We start from the raw sequence: 20,569 nt of genomic DNA, 5'->3' as shown, positions 1-20,569 counted from the left end.
TGGTGACTTTAGTGTCTCTTTAATGCTGTAAAAAGGTTGTTCACTGTTACTTGGGATGTGAGCCTGACCATTTTGACCACACCCCACTCACATGTATAGTGAAATTGTACACCTCTGCTGCATTTTGATAATTATATATTTGCTTCCAGCACAAATACATACATACACTGGAATATCCTGTATGTTCTGAGATGGGCAATGATAGGGCAAATGTATTAACAACTGGAAAACCAAGTTTAAAGGTATTGTAAATATTTTCAAGTTACTTTCTAGTCAACATGTTCTATTTCATGTATGCATACTTTACTACCCCCTTCAATTATAATATCAAAATTATATTGGCCACTATAGCTTCAGTTCTCTATATATAGTATGGTCTATGACAGGGGTGCCCAAAAGGTAGATCCCCACATGTTTTAAAACTACAGTGAAGCTTTGTCATTCTTAAGGCATTTTAAATGCATGCAGAGCACCATGGGAGTTGTAGTTTTACTATATCTGGGGATCTACCTTTTGGGCATTCCTTGTCTATGGAATAACTGATGCAAAACATGTGATAGATTTTTCCAATGGTTGTAAATTCCAAGTTACTTAATGTTTTTTTGCCTTATATTTTGCAGACATGTGCAATTTGAACAACAATAAAATGTTATAGGGTAATATTGTGAGGAGGAACAGGGTTGCACATTTTTTTTCCAGAAGCCAGGACTTGTACCTTCAAATATTCTTTAGAAATGCTCTTGAAAAAGGAATTTCATAGAGAGACAGAAACACACTGAAAATAGATCATGTTTGCATTTTTCTTTTGCACTCCAAAAATGAAAATAGCAAACATACATATTTAAATAATTTAATTCCGAGTGTTTTTTACTTTGCCTCCCAAGATCCTTTAATATTGTGCATTTGATGTATTATCTTATGCCAAATCATGTTCATAGATATATTCTAACAAGCTTCATGTTGTTGCTAGTCATGATACCTTTCATTCAAATTTTTCATTACATGATTGTGTTGTATTTTTCTAACGGGCATGATATTATGTGTAAGATTTTACTTCTGTTCTAATTTTAGTTTTTTTTTTTTTTTTTTTTTTTTCTTCTTAGTCTCATTAGCGTAGACTATTATTTTTTTTTTTCCACAAAATTTAATTGTAAACCAGCCTTATATTGAAATAAATTATGTTTTATGTTAACTTTGAGGTACGTGGACATATTTCAATGTGATTAGTCTGTTTTTTTGTTTTTTTGCTTTTTTTTCACCAAGGTGTAATATGGCTTCTGTAAATTTCAAGAAATATGTTTAAGGAAAAATGAGATTACATTTATCTAGCAATGACAATAAAAAAATGTTACATTCCTAATATAGCCATCTGTTATTGCATATTAACAGTATTTTGTTTTTGGAGGGGAAGGGGAGCAAGTAGAAGTGAGTTATTTTTCAATGTACACATTATTATTATTTATAGAGCCCCAACAAATTACATAGCACTGTACTATGGGTGGACTAACAGTCAAGCAGTCCAGACAAGTTGGATGCACAGGAACAGAGGGATTGAGGGCCCTGCTCAATGAGCTTACATGCTGGAGGGAGTGGGGTATAGTGACACAAAATTAAGGGTAGGGTAGAAAAATAAGTTGCTAGGATAGTATTCATTGAGGGGTTAGTGTTTTGTTTTGATGACCGTCACAGGAGAGGAATCGGCGTGAAAGAGAGGGAAAGCTGTTTAATTGATATGTTTTCTTAAAGAAGTAAGTTTTTCAAAGATTTTTTTTTTTTTTTTTTTTTGGAGTGGGGATTTGGTGAAAGTCCAACAGAGAGGGGAAGGGCGTTCCATAGGAATAGTGCAGTCCTAGAGAAGTCTTGAAAGCGAGCATCAGAGGTAGGAGTAGGAACAGAGGTTAGACATAGGTCTCCGGCAGAGCTTAGGGGCCTAGACCAGAAATATTTGTGTATTAGTAAGGATAAGTAGATCAGAGCAGTATTGTGTAGACATTTGTAAGCAAGTATCAGGATCTTAAATTGAGTCCTATATCTTTCAGGAAGCCAATGAAGGGACTGACCGAGGGGGAAGGCGTGGGAGATGTGGGCAGACAGGAAGTGTAACTTTGCCGCCGCATTCATAACAGGGCAAGTTGGGAACACGCAAGACCACTAAGAAGCAGATTACCGTAGTCCAGGTGAGCGAGACCAGTGGCATGGACAAGCACCTTTGCCGTATCGGGCTTTAAATAGGGTCGGAGGCGCGCAATGTTTTTGAGATGGAAGCGGCAGGATTTGGTGATTTGATTGGACATGAAGGGTTAAGGAGAGGCCAGAGTCAAAGAGAACACCTAGGCAGCGAGCCTGAGATGTAGAGTGGATGGTTGCGCCATTGACTTGGAGGGAAGCAGACAAGGGAGTAGCAACACCTGAGGGAGAAAAGTCCAGAAGCTCTGTTTTGGACAGGTTCCGTTTAACCCCTTCCAGACTGCGGACATACTGGGTACATCCGACAAAAAATGGTTAACAGTACGTCCCGCGGCAAAAATGATCCCTGTACTCACCTGGACCGGCGATCCCCTTCGGGGGCGACTGCCCGATACTCCAGCAGCTCCAACCTCTCCAGCACTCCAGTGCTATATGATCACATTGCCACAATAGGAGTCTATAGAACTGCCAGCAGGGGGACTGTCTGAGCTGTCAGGCAGTCCCCCTGACACCTAGAAGTGTAAAAAAAAATAATAATAAAATAAATATATTGTACATATACATTATAAAATAAAAGCATTTTATAATATATGTACGGTATTTATCGGCGTATAACGCACTTTCTCCCTAAAAATAGGGGGCAAATAATGTGTGCGTTTTATACGCCGATATACCGTATTTTTCGCTCCATAAGACACATTTTTTTTTTCCCCCTCTAAAGTGAGGGGAAATGTCTGTGCGTCTTATGGAGCGAATGTGAAGGTTTACTTACCTGTCTTGAAGTGTGGGCCGGTGTTCAGCGCGCACCGCCGTACTGGAACTTCAATTTCAGGTTCCGGTTTCCGGTGGGCCTGAAAGGAAGTGTGCACACTTCCTTTCAGTCTCGCCGGAAACCGGAACCTGAAATTGAAGTTCCTGTACTGCGGTGCGCGCTGTGAAGCCGGCCCACGCTTCAAGACAGGTAAGTAATTATGGGACAAGGGGAGGGAAAGTGCACTATGGGACAAGGGGAGAACACTATGGGATGAGGGGGGAAATACTATGGGAGGGGAGGGAGAATACTATGGAAAGGGGTGGAACAATATGGGATGAAGGGGGGGACACTATGGGAGGGGAGGGAGAATACTATGGAAAGGGGTGGAACACTATGGGATGAAGGGGGGGGACACTATGGGAGGGGGTGGAGAATACTATGGAAAGGGAGGGGGGAAACTATGGGAGGGGGGGAAATTTCCTTCTTAAAATGAGGTGCGTGTTATATGCCGATAAATACGGTATATAAATATATATATATAGATATATCTATATCTCAATGTAGCATACAAACCCCCACAATCCACTCCCAACCCTCCACTGTTAAAATGGACAACCAAACACTGCAACACTGTAGATGTAGCAAATGCCTTTAATAATTATTTTGTTGGATGTGCTACCACCCTGGTTGCTAAGATAACAAATAACACTCCTTTTCAGACCGCAAATAAAGATCAGGCCCTGCCAAATCTTCAAAATCCTCATATAGAGAAATTCAATTTTATATCTGTGCCTGTTAGTGGCGTTAATAAACATCTTTATAATTTAAAAATGAAAAACCATCATGGACCTGATCAAATCCCAGCAATGTTGCTGAAGCCCAGTGCGCCAGCAATTGCTAAACCCTGTCACCTTATCAATGAATTCATGGTGTCAGGATACATACCCAAACTTTGGAAGACGGCTAAAGTTGTACCTATCCATAAAAGTGTTGACCATACTTTGGTATCTAATTATCGCCAGATACCATTGCTCTGACCCCTGATCAATCATGCTTTTCATACAAATCACTTAACTTCGACTGCCCTCTTAAAAGTTTGCAATGTCATCAAAATTGGCATGGAACAAGGAGACTTAACTGGAGCAATTTTCCTTGATTTTGCCAAGGCACAGTAGACCACAGCATTCTTTTGCACAAACGTAAAAACTCAGGCATTGGTGATCGTCCGTTAACCTGGTTTCTATTATATGTTTCTTGCTCATCTTGATAAAGACCCTGAAGGGTCAAAATGTTGATGGAGAGGTGGTGATTATTTTTTTAAATATAATTGGAAAACCGAGAGGGTGTCTTGACTTTTTTTTAAATTATATATCTATAATTAAAAAATGTTTTATTTATTTTTATATATATATATACACTGAACAAAATTATAAACGCAACACTTTTGTTTTTGCCCCCATTTTTCACGAGCTGAACTCAACGATCTAAGACTTTTTTTATGTATACAAAAGACCTATTTATCCCAAATATTGTTCACAAATCTGCCTAAATCTGTTTTCTCCTTTGCCGAGATAATCCATCCACCTCACAGATGTGGCATATCAAGATGCTGATTAGACAACATGATTTTATTAAAGGACACGGAGGCTCATATTATGCTTATCTCTTTCTTTATTATACCTCAGCAGCAAAGAGAAGGTATAAGATATTCATAGAAAAAAACTTCAATAAGAACAGGATCTCAAAGGGTTAACATAACATTCCACCCTTAACCAATAGGAACAGTCCTCTTGTCCATAACCACCCATGTGACCTTTCCTCTCCCTCTTTCTTTGCTGCTGCCTCAGCTAAGTAACACCTAATTTTCTTCTCTCTAGTCAGAGGAATTTTATTGATTATTTGCTTGAATTTATGTACTGTTTATGTATTTTTTCCACAGTTTCCCTCCTTAGGTATACCCCTTTATACCAGCGTGTCCACACGCTTTGGGGTTTTCCTTCACTCAACGGTTTACCGCCTCCGGCGGTAAACCCACCCCCTCCCTCCCTGCTCCGGGTAGTTTATTACCCGTTCCATATCCCATCCTTCCCCCCTGAACGCTCCCCGCGACCGTTTTCTCCGGCGCGAGCGTTTCGCGGCCGGTAAACGCTTGCGCACGCGCACTGGCAGCCGCACAGAGTGACAGCCATTTCCACTAACGGCTGACAGGATTTTCCCGCCTTTTTTCCCGACACCCCCCTGTGACCTAGGGGCGGGCGGGAATACGCGGATTGGCTGCTGGCTGGGACTTGCAGCTTACCAGTGCTCCCTTGCGGCCATTCCGGAGGGAACACTCGGTAAGCTAACAGTCTTTTGCTTGTGCCTTGTCCTAGCACTCCCAGCCAACCACTTTATCAGTGTACATTCACAATAGTTACACATACACTCTGTAGTTATTCAGTTGCCTGTGCAAACTGAATATTACACAATTTTCTCTCACTCCCTTCAGCCTATTTATCTAGCATGCTGAACCCCAGAGTCCAGGAGACTGGCACTCCTACTACTGCTAGCAAGAACACCAAGCTCCAGGTGTCCCCTGCCACGCGCCCACTCTCTCCACAGAGAGAGGACGCGGCCTCCATGGAGCAGCTGAACTCGGAGGAGTTCCATACGCTCCTGGACGCGACCATGACCAAGTCGGTCACACAGGCCATATACACGGCTATAGGAGCAATGTCAAACAACCTGACACAATCCATTAGTAACGCCATCATGGCGTCTAATACCAACCCTAGCGGCCTCCACCCCAAGGCCCAAGATGACAAGCCTGCTTCCCTCACCGGTCGCAAGGCCACTGAAAAGACCCACCACGTGGGCAGACAAACCTCCAAAACACATATGACGGACAGGTTGCGCCCTGTCACTAATGAGGACGTGGGGCCCCCACGTAAACGAGCCTCCCACCGGGCAAAAACGGTGAGGAAATGGAAACGGGCTAAGGCCCAAACTGAGACATCCGACTCTGATTCGGAACTGGAGGAGGTACTGAACGAGTCTGAAGAAATAGACTCTTTTGAATCGGAGAACTCCTCTCCAGAGCGCAGCCTGGCAGCAAACCCTACTAACACGGGCAAGGCGGCTAAGGATGACTCCATCATCCTGGACCCTCAGGGCGAGCCCCTCTTTAACCCGGACGACCTACAACACCCTAGGTCTACCGAATGGTTTCCGGCTGACCATGTGGCCCAGTATATTGCGGCCAGGATTAGGAAACCCCTGGATAAACATACCAGGAACAAACTAAGGGCAGAATGCCCACGCCCGACGGTCCCTGATATGGCCTGTGCCACACCAGAAGTGGACCCAAAAATCGCCCAATTCCTGGGCAAAACTGGCTGGAAGGCCAAAAAGGGTTTAGATTATTCGCTGCGCCACTGCCAGGACAAGGTGCTTGACTCCTTGGGCCCCAGCGCAAAAATCTTCGACATGGTCGAAGCGGCACTTTCAGGTGACACACCTGTAGACCTCCTGGCTATTCGAGAATGGGCACAGCGCTCTATTTGCCTCATCGGCAATTCCAACGCTGCACTAAGCACAGAGAGACGAAAGGCGATCCTCATGAAGATCGACCCGAAACTGGTCAACATGGCCATAACTGAGCCTGGCACACAGGCAAAAGGCCTCCTTTTTGGAGACAATTTTGTGAAAGAGTTGGGTACCTATGTGAGCACATTTACAGCCCTGGACAAGGCGCAAACAAACCTGAAATGAGTGTTCTCCCCAAAGGTTTTTGGGGGGGCTGGCAGACATCGGGGCCGTCTGTCCAGCCGCTCTTCACGGGGCTCCTACCGGGGCTACCGAGGCTCCACTACATCCAGGTTCCCACAGACAGAAGTCAGGAATCCTACACCCTTCTTTCCTGTCAGGGGCAGATCATGGCAGTCCAGAGGACACAGAGGTGCCACATACGGCCGACGGCCTTATGGTAAGTACCCTTCCCCTACCTTATTCTGGTATAACACATGTGGGAGGCAGATTATCCCAATTTTTCGGGGCATGGCAAAGACTCACGTCCGATGCCTGGATCCTCAACACAGTGCTAGGGTACCACATAGAGTTTGTGCAAAACCCGATACAATACACCATACCAAGGCGGATGGTGTTTGCCCCCCAAGACAGGGTCGAAGGAAGACTAGTGTCGAAGGAAATCGAAACACTGACGGAGAAGGGCGCGATCTACCAGGTCGCGCCTCACTCCCCAGGCTTCCTGAGCAACCTGTTCTTGGTTCCCAAAAAGGGCGGCGGCGTGAGGCCGGTGATCAACCTACGCCCTCTCAATACATTCGTACGATACCACCATTTCAAAATGGAAGGGATCCATTGCCTACGAGACCTTCTCCGGCTGGGGGATTGGATGGTCAAACTGGACCTCCAGGATGCCTACCTCACCATCCCCATCGCAGAGGAGTGTCACCACCTCCTCCAGTTTATATGGAACCACCAGACATGGAGGTTCCGCTGCCTACCATTTGGCCTCTCGTCAGCACCATGGTGCTTTACAAAACTGCTAAAACCGGTAGTGGCACTGCTGCGCAGCAGAGGGGTGCGCATGATCATATATCTGGACGATATGCTGATCATGGCGCAGGATGCCCTTATACTTCAACAACATCTATCCTGGGCACTATCCCTCCTTCACAACCTGGGATTCCTAATCAACTGGGAGAAATCAGTTTTAATCCCCTCCCAGTCCATGGAATTCCTAGGATTCACTATAGAGGCAGTCCAAGGGACCCTAAGCCTACCACCTTCAAAGATCAAGACTATCAAGAAGGAGATTCGCAGAACACTGGCTCGTCCAACGCTCACCGTGAGACAACTAGCCAGAATAATCGGACTCCTTTCAGCCTCCATACAGGCAATCTTCCCGGGCCCCCTACATTACAGAGCCCTGCAGAGACTGAAAACAGCACAACTACAATCGGGTCACTCCTATTCAGACTCCGTGCCACTCGATCGCACAGCCAAAGAGGAGCTCAGGTGGTGGCTCCAGCACATGGAAGCATGGAATGGCAGAGCAATCTTTGGCACCACCCCAGATTGCATAATAGAATCCGATGCCAGCACGCGGGGCTGGGGAGCGCGTTGTGGTCCTATCTCCACAGGAGGAAGATGGTCCCAACCGGAAAAGGCACTACACATCAACAGCCTGGAACTTATGGCAGGCTCTTTCGCGCTGAAGAGCCTCCTGGGCCCCAAAACGCACTGCTCCATCATTCTGCGGATGGACAACATATCAGCAGTCCAATACATCAACCGCCTCGGCGGCACCAGATCCAAAATCCTGGCAGACTTAGCCACAGACTTCTGGCAATTTTGCTTGGAACGCAACATATCGGTTCAAGCCGAATACATTCCGGGACTTTCAAACACCGTAGCAGACTGGAACTCCAGATACCTACGGGATGCCAGCGATTGGCACCTGAACCGCGCAACGTTCTTAAAACTTCAGACATTATGGGGCCCGATGTACATGGACCTGTTCGCGTCGAGATTGAATACTCAACTTCCGAAATTCTTCAGTTGGAGACCGGACCCAGAAGCAGTAGCTACGGATGCATTCCTACATCCATGGCCGGTCAGAAGACTATACGCTTTTCCCCCATTCGCTCTACTGGCACGAACATTGGTACACCTCGACCGCTCGCGGTCGGCCACGGTCCTCATAACACCATTCTGGACAACACAGCCTTGGTTCCCTTCACTCATGGAGATGTCCATAGACGTTCCCAGATTGCTACCAGAGCATTTACACCTCCTTTCAGATCCCGAAGGGAATCCACATCCACTGGTGATGCAGGGTCAACTCAAATTGCTAGCGTGGCTCCTCTCAGGGGACCCTGGGTCATACCAGATGTTCCACAGACGACTCTCGAACTACTGGCGGGAGCCTGGGCTCCAGGAACACGGAGATCCTACAGTACGGCCTGGAACGCCTGGAGTAGTTGGTGCATGGAACAACAAGTGGATCCCGTATGTGCCTCTGTGAATTATATGTTACGTTTCCTCACACTCCTATACGACCAAGGCCTGGCGTATCGGACGATCAACGTTTACAGATCAGCGATCTCCGCTGGACACAAAGGCTGTGAAGGATCCCCAGCGGGCAAACACCTACTGGTGTGCAGACTCCTACGTGGGGTTCGATTTTCCAGACCCCCACAACCCCGATACACATCAGTGTGGGACGTGAACCTAGTCTTAAACTTATTAGAACGATGGCCACAGAACTCTTCTCTCACACTGAAACAACTATCAGCAAAACTGGCCATGCTCTTCTGCCTGATCTCATGCAAACGAGTTTCGGATGTTCGGGCACTAGACGTTGATGCACGCTCGTTCACCCCAACGGGAGTAACATTCAACATATCCAGACGTACCAAAACAACGATTTCATCAATATCATACCCTGCATTCCCTCATAACGTAAACCTATGTCCAATAGCCTGCCTGAAGGAATACGAAAAACGGACACAGGCATTTAGAAATCCGAGACACCACGAACTGTTTTTGGCCATCAACACGCCACACCAACCAGTATCCTCAGTAACAATAGCCCGATGGGTGAAGTGGATAATGACCACCGCTAATATAGACACGTCCATATATGGCGCACACTCCACCAGGGGAGCTATGGCGTCCAAAGCATTCACTTTGGGATGCAGGTTGGAAGACCTATTGCGGACAGCGGATTGGTCCCGTGAGTCCACCTTTAAGGACTACTATTTTCACCCTACAGACCACATATCATCGACAGTCATTGCACAGCTTTGAACTAGCATAATATGAGCCTCCGTGTCCTTTAATAAAATTACCAGATTTTACTAATTACATGACGTAAAGTCATGATTTTATAAAGGACACGGAGGCGAATATTCGCCCACCCGGTAAGTATGTCATTTCAACAATTGTAAGACAGAATTGTATGCCCACCCGATATATCCTGACATTGCAGGTAAGGTTGAGTTTGTCTAAATACGAGTCGATTATGTACCATAAGTTTATTACATACCATAGCACATACTACGGGCAAGTTAATCTGTACAGATAACGAATACATAGAGTTAAACAATACCAATGTGGCAAACAGTTGCGAGACCATATTTTACCACCTCTTTTCTCTATCCCATTTCAGCTTGAAGATCTAATATCGAAACCTTCAGATGACCAGTTGTCAGCACAGTTCGAACGGATAACTTCTACAGTCCAGTTGCATAGAAGTGTTCGTTACAAGGGATAAAGTTTCCAAATTGTTCTTCTCAAGTTATGATGATCCAGCTTCGGCATGACCAAAGAAAGAGGGAGAGGAAAGGTCACATGGGTGGTTATGGACAAGAGGACTGTTCCTATTGGTTAAGGGTGGAATGTTATGTTAACCCTTTGAGATCCTGTTCTTATTGAAGTTTTTTTCTATGAATATCTTATACCTTCTCTTTGCTGCTGAGGTATAATAAAGAAAGAGATAAGCATAATATTCGCCTCCGTGTCCTTTATAAAATCATGACTTTACGTCATGTAATTAGTAAAATCTGGTAATTATTGCACTAGTGTGTGGAAATGCAAGCCTTATATTTGACCCTGTAACATAAAACCTGTACAATGGGGGGTATTGTTATACTCTGGAGACTTTGCTAAACACAAATGAGTTTTTCAAAACCTTAACACTTATCATGATGATGATATCACCAGTAAAAGTGCATTTTTTTTGTAAAAAAACAAATATGAACACTAACTTTGGCAAGCGTTTTTCGGCTACTACTTAAAACTGGACATTTTGAATACCCTGGGTTGTCTTTTTTTTTTTCTTCAAATGCTATGTCACGGTGGGTTTAATTTTCATTTGTGGGCTGCCATACCATCTCAAAGGCAACATAGCCAATCTGGCAAATAGCAATTAACAAAAAAAAAGAAATTGACAAATCTTATGTTTGACCCTGTAACTTTCCAAATCACTACAAAACCTATACTTGAAGGGTACTGCTGTACTTTTGAGACATTACTCTACTCCAATATGTGTTTTAGAGCAGTAAAATGTATTCTACCGCGCCTAACTCACCGTCTCACAGACCTCGGTGAGACAACCACTCGCTACTAGACCGGACTGGAGGAATATTCAAGTCTCCAACATCTCTCTTCATCACAGACAACTACCAGCACTCTTGGCAACCGTTCACAGAAGCAACCGCCTCTGAGGAGAGCTGGGGACACAATCCCTCCACTTCCAAAAGTTAAGTGATTACAGTCTCTGAAGTAAGAGCTAACAATGTTAAAGTTTTATTTCAACTTACTAAAGTCTGCTATCAAGTTCTCCAGCAAGCCTGCTACAGCTTTCCTCAAAACAAGTATTATCCAAGTTCAGCTGTACCTGTCTTGCTACAGATAATCTTATTTCTGCTTACTAAAGTCTGCTATCAAGTTGCTCAGCAAGCCTGTTACAGCATCCCTCAAAACAAGTATTATTTAAGTTATTCTGCACCAGTCTTGCTGCTGATAATTCCAATGTATATAATCTCCTATAATTTGAACTGTTAACAAGAATAACGGATGCTAATGAATTATGAACCTTGTCAATGCTAAATGAAACAAACCGTTATCATTTAAAGAAACAGTAACTGTAATTCTGGAACTGAAGTCTCAGTTCCATCTAAGTGTCTTAAAAAAAGATCAAAGTCCTAACAAATCTGCAGTTGTGTTCCACATCATTTACTGTGAACGTGACAGAATAATCCAGCCTTTGTAATGGAACCAGCAGATTTCGATTCAAAAGTACTTTTGCTGAATCAACGAGTCGATACACTTAACCAAGGTGTGCAAGACCTGCAAGTTACAAATGAAAGAATTCTCACTTATGTCAGAGACTTACAAACGCATTCTCCTCATACTGTTCTGCAATCAACTAGCGATCCTGCTGTATGTAACCCTGAAAAATGTTATGGTGATCGTTCCAAATATAGGGAGTTCTTTTATTCCTGCAAACTATTGATTGCTTTAAAACCTAGATCTTATCCTACAGAAAGATCTAAGGTTTTTTCAGTTATCTCATTTCTGAGAGGTGAACCTATGTCCTGGGCCCATTCCTTTTTGGACAATGATGACAATGATGATCTTAGATTCACTGGAGGAATTCTTTAAAGCCTTGTCTCTTCTCTATGAAGATCCTTACAAACAAAATACTGCTGAATTAACAATTAGAACCTTGCTGCAAAAACATAGACCCGTTGAAGATTATATCGCTGAGTTTAAAAAGATGGGCAGTAGAAACGCAATGGAATGACAGCGCATTACGTAACCAATTTCGAATTGGTTTATCTGAAGCTGTAAAAGATGAACTATCTAGAATAGAACTCCCTACTACTTTGAATGCTCTGATTCATCTATCGATCAGCATTGACAGAAGGCTTAGAGAAAGAAAGGCCGAAAAGGCTCTCTCAACTTCAACTGAGAAAAAATAATTTCATCCTCCAAAGCCTTCTGACAACTCATCCTTAACAACCGAACCTATGAGAATAGGGGTAATAAGAAGTCCCCTCACTCTTGAAGAAAAAAATCGACGACGTATATTAAACCTTTTGTATTTACTGTGCCTCTCGAATTCATTTTGTCTCTGATTGTCCCTTGTTGAAACGGATAAAGGGCAATAGGCATACTCATACCTCATCCATCCTAAATGCACTCTCCTCTATAACCCCTACTCAGTTCTCCCCTATAACTCTCATACTACAGTGGGATAAAGAAAGAATTGTGACTGAGGCCATCATTGATTCTGGAGCTAATGGGGTGTTCATCGATTCAACCTTTGTCAAAAAGAATAAAATTCCATGTGCCCGTAAAAGCACTTCTGTTCCTGTTAGAGTGATCGACGGCTCCCCCATCTCCTCTGGGCCGATACTTCATGAAACCATCCCTCTTAAAGTAACCACCAATCATTGTCATACTGAAAATCTTTTATTTGATATTATCCCATCACCTTTTTTTCCTATTATACTAGGGATCAACTGGTTAAGGAACCACAACCCTCAAATCTCTTGGTCCCACTTTTCTCTTACTTTTAACTCCGATTATTGCAATGAAACATGCTTACAACATATTCCAATCCTTCAGACCACTAAAGAACCAGTTATACCTTCTTGTTATTCGGACTTCTCGGATGTCTTCAGTAAAAAGGAAGCTGAAACGCTCCCCCCTCATCGTTCCTATGACTGTCCTATAGACCTCATACCTGGTGCGCCCTTACCGTTTGGACACATCTACCCTCTCTCTGATTCTGAATTACAAATTCTCAAAGAATACCTGAATGAAAATCTCCGGAAGGGATTCATTAGACCCTCCAGCTCACCTGCTGCCTCAAGTATATTTTTTGTGAGAAATAAGGACCGTACTATACATCCCATCATAGATTATAGAGCTTTAAACAAAATTACAATTAAAAATCGTTACCCTCTTCCCCTGATCAATGAACTGATTGAACAATTAAAAACTGCTACCATCTACACTAAACTTGACCTTCGCGGGGCATATAACCTCATCAGAATAAAATCTAACGATTAATGGAAAACTGCGTTTCGAACAAGATACGGCCTCTACGAGTATCTAGTGATACCTTTTGGCCTCTGCAATGCCCCTGCGACCTTTCAACATTTTATAAATGACATCTGTAGAGATCTTTTGGACATTTGTGTTATCATTTATTTAGATGACATTCTCATATACTCCAACACTTACGAGGAACACAGAAAACATGTAAGATGGGTATTATCCAGACTCAGAACTCACAAATTATTCGCTAAACCAGAAAAATGCCTCTTTAACGTCACTGAAATAACCTGTTTAGGTTATGTTATTTCCCCTCATTCAATAAGCATGGATAATTCAAAAATCGATTGTATCCTCAATTGGCCTATTCCCTCTACAGTAAAAGAACTACAACGGTTTCTGGGATTCGCCAACTTCTACAGAAAATTTATTAAAAACTACTCAGAGGTAGCTCATCCACTCAATCAACTTAACAGAAAAAAATATCCTTTTAATTGGAACAAGAAAGCTCAAGATGCCTTCGAAGAACTAAAAAGAAGGTTTACAACAGCTCCTGTTCTTCAACTTCCGAACTCCACATATTTGTATGTCCTTGAAACGGATGCCTCGGAAACTGCAATTGGAGCTGTCCTCTCTCAACATAAAACTCCTCAAGAACCCCTTCATCCAGTCGCTTTCTTCTCACGTTCATTGTCTCCTGCTGAAAAAAATGATCCTATAGGAGAAAAAGAATTATTAAGTATCAAAGCAGCCTTAGAAACTTGGAGACACCTTCTTGAAGGTGCAAAAAACCCTCTAATTGTTTACACTGGCCATAAAAATCTTGAATATCTTCACTCTAACAAGACTCTCTCTTCCCGACAAGTACGATGGAATCTTTTTTTTTCCCGTTTTAATTATCAAATTGTTTTCAGACCTGGTTCTAGGAATAAAAAGGCAGATGCCCTTTCCAGAATCCATTCAGACACTGAATTGGAACCTCCTCCTCTTACAGTCGTTGGAATCCTATCTTCTCTCCTAGACGACATAAAAAACCTTAGTGAAGATGCCCTTGAACTTCCTACATCAGTTAAACTATCGAAGAAAGACGGTCTCTACTATTTCAAGGACCGAATTTACGTACCTCCCGCTTTCAGAAATAAAATACTCAAATTTATTCATGACTCCCCTCTGGCTGGTCATCCAGGTATAAAAAAGACCCTTGAATTGTCCAAAAGGTATTATTGGTGGCCTCGCCAAGACAAAACCATAGAATCATATGTTAAAACTTGTTCCACTTGCCAAAGATCCAACTATGAACATCATCAACCATTTGGTCAGTTATTGAACCTACCGATTCCTGAAAGGCCTTGGCAATCCATTTCTATGGATTTCTTGGTGGAACTTCCCCCTTCTCAACATCATACCACCATCTTGGTGGTAGTTGACCGTTTCACGAAAATGTCCCATTATATCCCTTTAAAGAAATTACCTTCATCCTCTGAACTTTCAAAATTATTTCTTAACAATATTGTAAAACTTCATGGATTGCCTGATGAGATCATTTCGGACCGAGGAACTCAGTTTACCTACAAATTCTGGAATGCATTATGCGCTTCTCTTCATATTCAACGTAAACTGTCATCTGCATATCATCCCCAAACTGATGGGCAAACTGAAAGAGTCAATCAATGCTTAGAGCAATATTTACGATGTTATTGTTCCCATTTACAAGATGATTGGATAACATGGTTACCCATGGCAGAATTCGCATATAACAACTCCTATCATACTAGTAGCAAAATGACTCAATTTTTCTCTAATTATGGATTTCATCCCTCCTCGTTTCCTGCTCAGACGATTCCTACGTCTAACCCCTCCGTTTCGAATCAAATCTCTCACATGTCCTCTCTATTTAAGAAATTACATGAAAATCTAGAATTGGCCTCATCCAATCAGAAGAAGTTTTTTGATGCTAAAAGACAACCTCCTCCCACCTATAAGATTGGTGATCTTGTCTGGCTTTCCTCGAAAAACATTTCTACAAACCGACCATCAAAAAAGTTAAGTTCCCTTTTTCTTGGTCCTTTTCCAATATTATCAGTTATCAATCATAATGTTGTTAGATTGAAACTTCCACCTACTTTGAAACTTCATCCTGTTTTTCATGTATCCTTACTTAAACCTCATCATCCTGACCCCTTTCGTAGAGATGTAACTACTCCTCCTGATCCTGTTTTAGTCCAGGGTGAAGAAGAATACGAGATTCAGAAAATTCTTGATTCAAGGATTCATCGTGGCTCATTACAATACCTCATTACATGGAAGGGATATGGAATTGATGATGATACTTGGGAAAACTCCTCTGGCATCCATGCTGATAAATTGATTTCTGATTTCCATAGACGCTACCCTTCTAAACCATGTTGAGATAGCACCCTGAGGTTGCTCATTAGGGTGGGGGTACTGTCAGGCCTCAAGCCTTCCTGATGTCTCCTCATGCTTCCGGGTTTGACGGAGCTTAGCCACACCCCCATTGCCGCGGTCGGCTATTTAATGCGACCGCACCAGCTGATAGACGCTGGATTATTGAAACCCGTACCGCGCCTAACTCACCGGCTCACAGACCTCGGTGAGACAACCACTCGCTACTAGACCGGACTGGAGGAATATTCAAGTCTCCAACATCTCTCTTCATCACAGACAACTACCAGCACTCTTGGCAACCGTTCACAGAAGCAACCGCCTCTGAGGAGAGCTGGGGACACAATCCCTCCACTTCCAGAAGTTAAGTGATTACAGTCTCTGAAGTAAGAGCTAACAATGTTAAAGTTTTATTTCAACTTACTAAAGTCTGCTATCAAGTTCTCCAGCAAGCCTGCTACAGCTTTCCTCAAAACAAGTATTATCCAAGTTCAGCTGTACCTGTCTTGCTACAGATAATCTTATTTCTGCTTACTAAAGTCTGCTATCAAGTTGCTCAGCAAGCCTGTTACAGCATCCCTCAAAACAAGTATTATTTAAGTTATTCTGCACCAGTCTTGCTGCTGATAATTCCAATGTATATAATCTTCTATAATTTGAACTGTTAACAAGAATAACGGATGCTAATGAATTATGAACCTTGTCAATGCTAAATGAAACAAACCGTTATCATTTAAAGAAACAGTAACTGTAATTCTGGAACTGAAGTCTCAGTTCCATCTAAGTGTCTTAATAAAAGATCAAAGTCCTAACAAATCTGCAGTTGTGTTCCACATCATTTACTGTGAACGTGACATGCACATAGCCGGATGGCACAGGGTCATTCAGATTTTGGTGAATTACTCCGATAGTAATGTGTCTTTAAACTACAACACGTATTTAGAATCAGTCTGTGCTAATAAGATAAACAACAAACAATACAATACTATCACTACCAATATGTGAAGAATAGTAAACGGTAAGTATACAATATACTTATCTAAACCAGTCAAGTAGACAGCCTTCCTGAGATCACCTCCCAGGTGGTGATCCTATTAGACCTGAATATAAGCAACAGACAAATGGGAAACGGCTGTGATTAAGATGTAGACGTATAACGCGCTCAATGGGTGCCTCCCCCGATGTAGTGGGTGGCTGTGAATCCCTTCTCCTTAGTCTGCGAATGTAGCGGGAAAACAGCACTCCAGATGAGGATGTGTATAAAAATGACTTTTATTGTATAAAAAAGGTGAAAAAACACCAGATTAACTGCTATTAAAACAGCAATAGTATTGGTCTTATGCGTTTCATTCCACAATTGGAACTTCCTCAGAGACCATAAAATCAAAACGTCCCCTACAATTTCTCAGAGCAGCCTCATCCCCTGACTGCAGCTTCACACATACCAACAACATGTACAGTGTCCCTCTTTGCACATTTGAAATGTTGGTAGGTATATAGATATATTATGTACTTCCAAGAACTATATAGTTTAGCACAGAACCGTACTCCTTTTGAACTTCAACCGATGGTTACAATAGCACACTACTATGCATTCAGTTGTAGTTCTCATCTCTTTTATCTGTTTCCATACGGCCTTTTCCACTCTATGGTTTAGATTCTTGTCTGGTAGAAAATTGAAAAAGCAGGTAATATGAAAATGTGCACTCACATATTTTGGAGCCTAAACAGTGGCTCCACATTTACAGTGTGAAGTGGTATTAACCCCACTCTAGGATATGGATGGCGTAAGTCTCTCTGTAGATAAAATAAAAATAAAACCACAATAGTGTACACAATTTTTTTTTTTATATTTTTGTATGTTACTGTATTGCTGCTATTTGATTTGGCATACTACACTATATTATTTTGATTTTCCTCCTTACCAAGAGGACTATATGCAGATTCTGCACCACATTATATTCCTAGGCGAGGATCGTTCTGCCCAAGCGTTCAAGTTGGAACTGAACCTAAGCTCCTGAAAAGTGTGAGTGAACTATATTAATCCTTTCTCCTTATTATGCGTAATACACTATTAATTATATATCTATATTATTTTTTTTTATTTTTTTACATGTGCCCTCTAGGACGCCCAGGCGCTACATGTACCTTTCTGCTTTCACATTTCTGTTTTCGTTGTAAGGTTTCAGTAAAGAAATGTACAAATACTAAGCCCCCTGCCTGGTATTAAAATGACCAGATTTTTCTGCAAACCTGATGTAAAGTCATGATTTTTTTTTAGTGACCTGAAACTGCCTACCCAATTGGCATATTTTCCTTTTCATAATAAGCGGTACCCAATAGATCACTATCTCTTTCTTGCAAACCTGAAGGACAAAACTAAATTTCCATGAACGTAAAAATTGACTTCATAGAAGGAAACCACATCTGAAAATAAAGCATGACCTCAAATTTAAGCTGGAAAAGAAAGGACAGTATGGTAATATCCAAGCAGAAACAGAATGTATACTTAGTAATGATTCTGTAGTATAGTTATCAATCACAAGGTATGAATATGGAATATATTGTAATTTAGTGCTAACCCATACAGCATTGACCAATTCTAGCCCCTCTTGTATCTCTTCATAGATCCATAAGTATACCCCTTCTCAGTCTCTCCGCTTTGCCCATAACCTTCTCCTGCCCACTGCTCGTATCCCTATGGCCAACTCATGCTTGCAGAGCGGCTCCCTTCCTATGGAATAGCCTGCCTACTGCCATAAGACTCTACCCTAGTCTTCGATAGTTTAAGAAGTGCCTTAAAACCAATCTTTCTAGGAAAGCTTATGGCCTCCCAGAGTAACTTCTACCTCACATACCTGTCTCTTGCTCTCCCCTAAAGGTCAGCACTCTACTCTCTCCTCCAGCTCTGCTTCACTCCCACCTTCTTTGATTGCTATTTCCTGTCCTATTGTGTCCTATTTGCATGGAGGAGGTCCTGATTGGCCCAAACAGCATTTGGCCCTGCCCCCTGCCAATTTTAGCCAATCCCTATGGGAAAGCATTGGATTGGCAAAAAATCGGCCATTTAGATGATATCACAAAGGGGGCGAAGCCAGCGTCGACCGAAATAAGATGAGTTTAAAACTAATAGGGGGCAAGCCACCTATATGGTGGGTTGAGCACCAAAGAGTCAGGAATACATGTTTGTGTTCCTGACCCTATAGTGATCCTTTAACAGATGGAGCAGCAAAGAAAAAGGAAGTGATCTGTTCAGTACCGCCTATACCAAGGAAAGAAGGCGGATTGGCTGTTCCAGTTGCTAGGATGAATGACCTCATGTTAGAAATGTATTGTTATATGATTTTTTTTTATTTTACTGCTGAGGGAAACAAAAAAAGAGTGCAGCATAATAGGAGCCTCCGTGTCTTAATAAAATTGTTTTCTCCCCACAACGTTTTGTACAATTCCATTCTAGATTGTAAGGTCATGGGGAGACCTTCTCTTTAAAAAAAAAAAAAAAAAAGTTATTTATTTATTTTTTGTGGGTCTAATTATTTAACCTTTATTTGTATAATTAACAGTGTAAATTTTGCAAAAATTAGTGTTTTGGATACAAGCACTATTTTATAACCATCAAATAAATAAATGCAATGCTTTAGCCAGTGTGCTAAAGCTTTTGAAGTATGCATTTATACAACAATCCATTTCAGGGTTTCCATTTGTGTGGGCTGAACAGAGCACGATTCCTAAGCCTTGTGCTCATGAGAGATCCCACAATTGTGTGAATAACAATTGAGTGGTTTTCAGTATTAAGAATGCAGGACAGACAGCAGCTAATTAAATCAAGAGACTACACCAGAGGAGAAGGTGGGGATTTCAGTACAAGGAATGCTATTGGCCAAAACGGAACCATGTGGAGTGTGGCTGACTGCCAAGCAATATGGTAGCCTATTCCTTTGCTCCGGCTAAAGTGCTCCCAGGTCCACTTATGCTTAAGATATAGCTATAGGATATAGCTACTAAAAAACAAGCTTCTAATGCCAAAGTGCCGGCGAGTATTACTGTCAGATACAGTCAGAAGCTTAATTTTATTGCTCCAAAATCAGCATGCAGCATTAAATGCAGTATCCAAAATGAACGATTACTGGACTCGAAGTGTAAATGTTCTCAAGCAGGACCTGCTTGATCTGGGCAACCGAACAGCTCCCACGGAATCTAAGATGGCGGAATATGCAGAGTCACATAACAACATAGCTGACCAAGTGCTGGATTTGAAACTAAGGAATCTAAACTGCTAGATGCAAAAGACCGGGCACGACATAACAACATGCAGCTACGGGGGGTTCCCGAATCAATAACTGAAGCTGAATTACCTACCTTCATTCAAGGCTTTCTGCATAACTTTGTACCAGAGACTCCGATAGAAATGGTGCTGCTTGATAGGCTTCATATGATTCCAAACAGGGCCGGACTGGGAAGAAAATTCAGCCCTGGCATTTTTTAATTACAGCGGCCCACTAAAAAGGGGGCAGGGCCAGTTAGGGTGTGTTTTGTCATCACCAATGACAAGCATGCCCCATCACAAAGTGAGCATGTTGGTTCAATGCTCTTCCAGGGCAGACCATGCGCAGAGCTCTGCTGAAGAGCTCTAGCATGAGAAAAAGACCCTGT

The sequence above is a fragment of the Pelobates fuscus genome, chromosome 5, assembly GCF_036172605.1.
Source record: "Pelobates fuscus isolate aPelFus1 chromosome 5, aPelFus1.pri, whole genome shotgun sequence".
Classification (NCBI taxonomy): domain Eukaryota; kingdom Metazoa; phylum Chordata; class Amphibia; order Anura; family Pelobatidae; genus Pelobates; species Pelobates fuscus.
Note: the sequence above shows the minus strand (reverse complement) of the source record.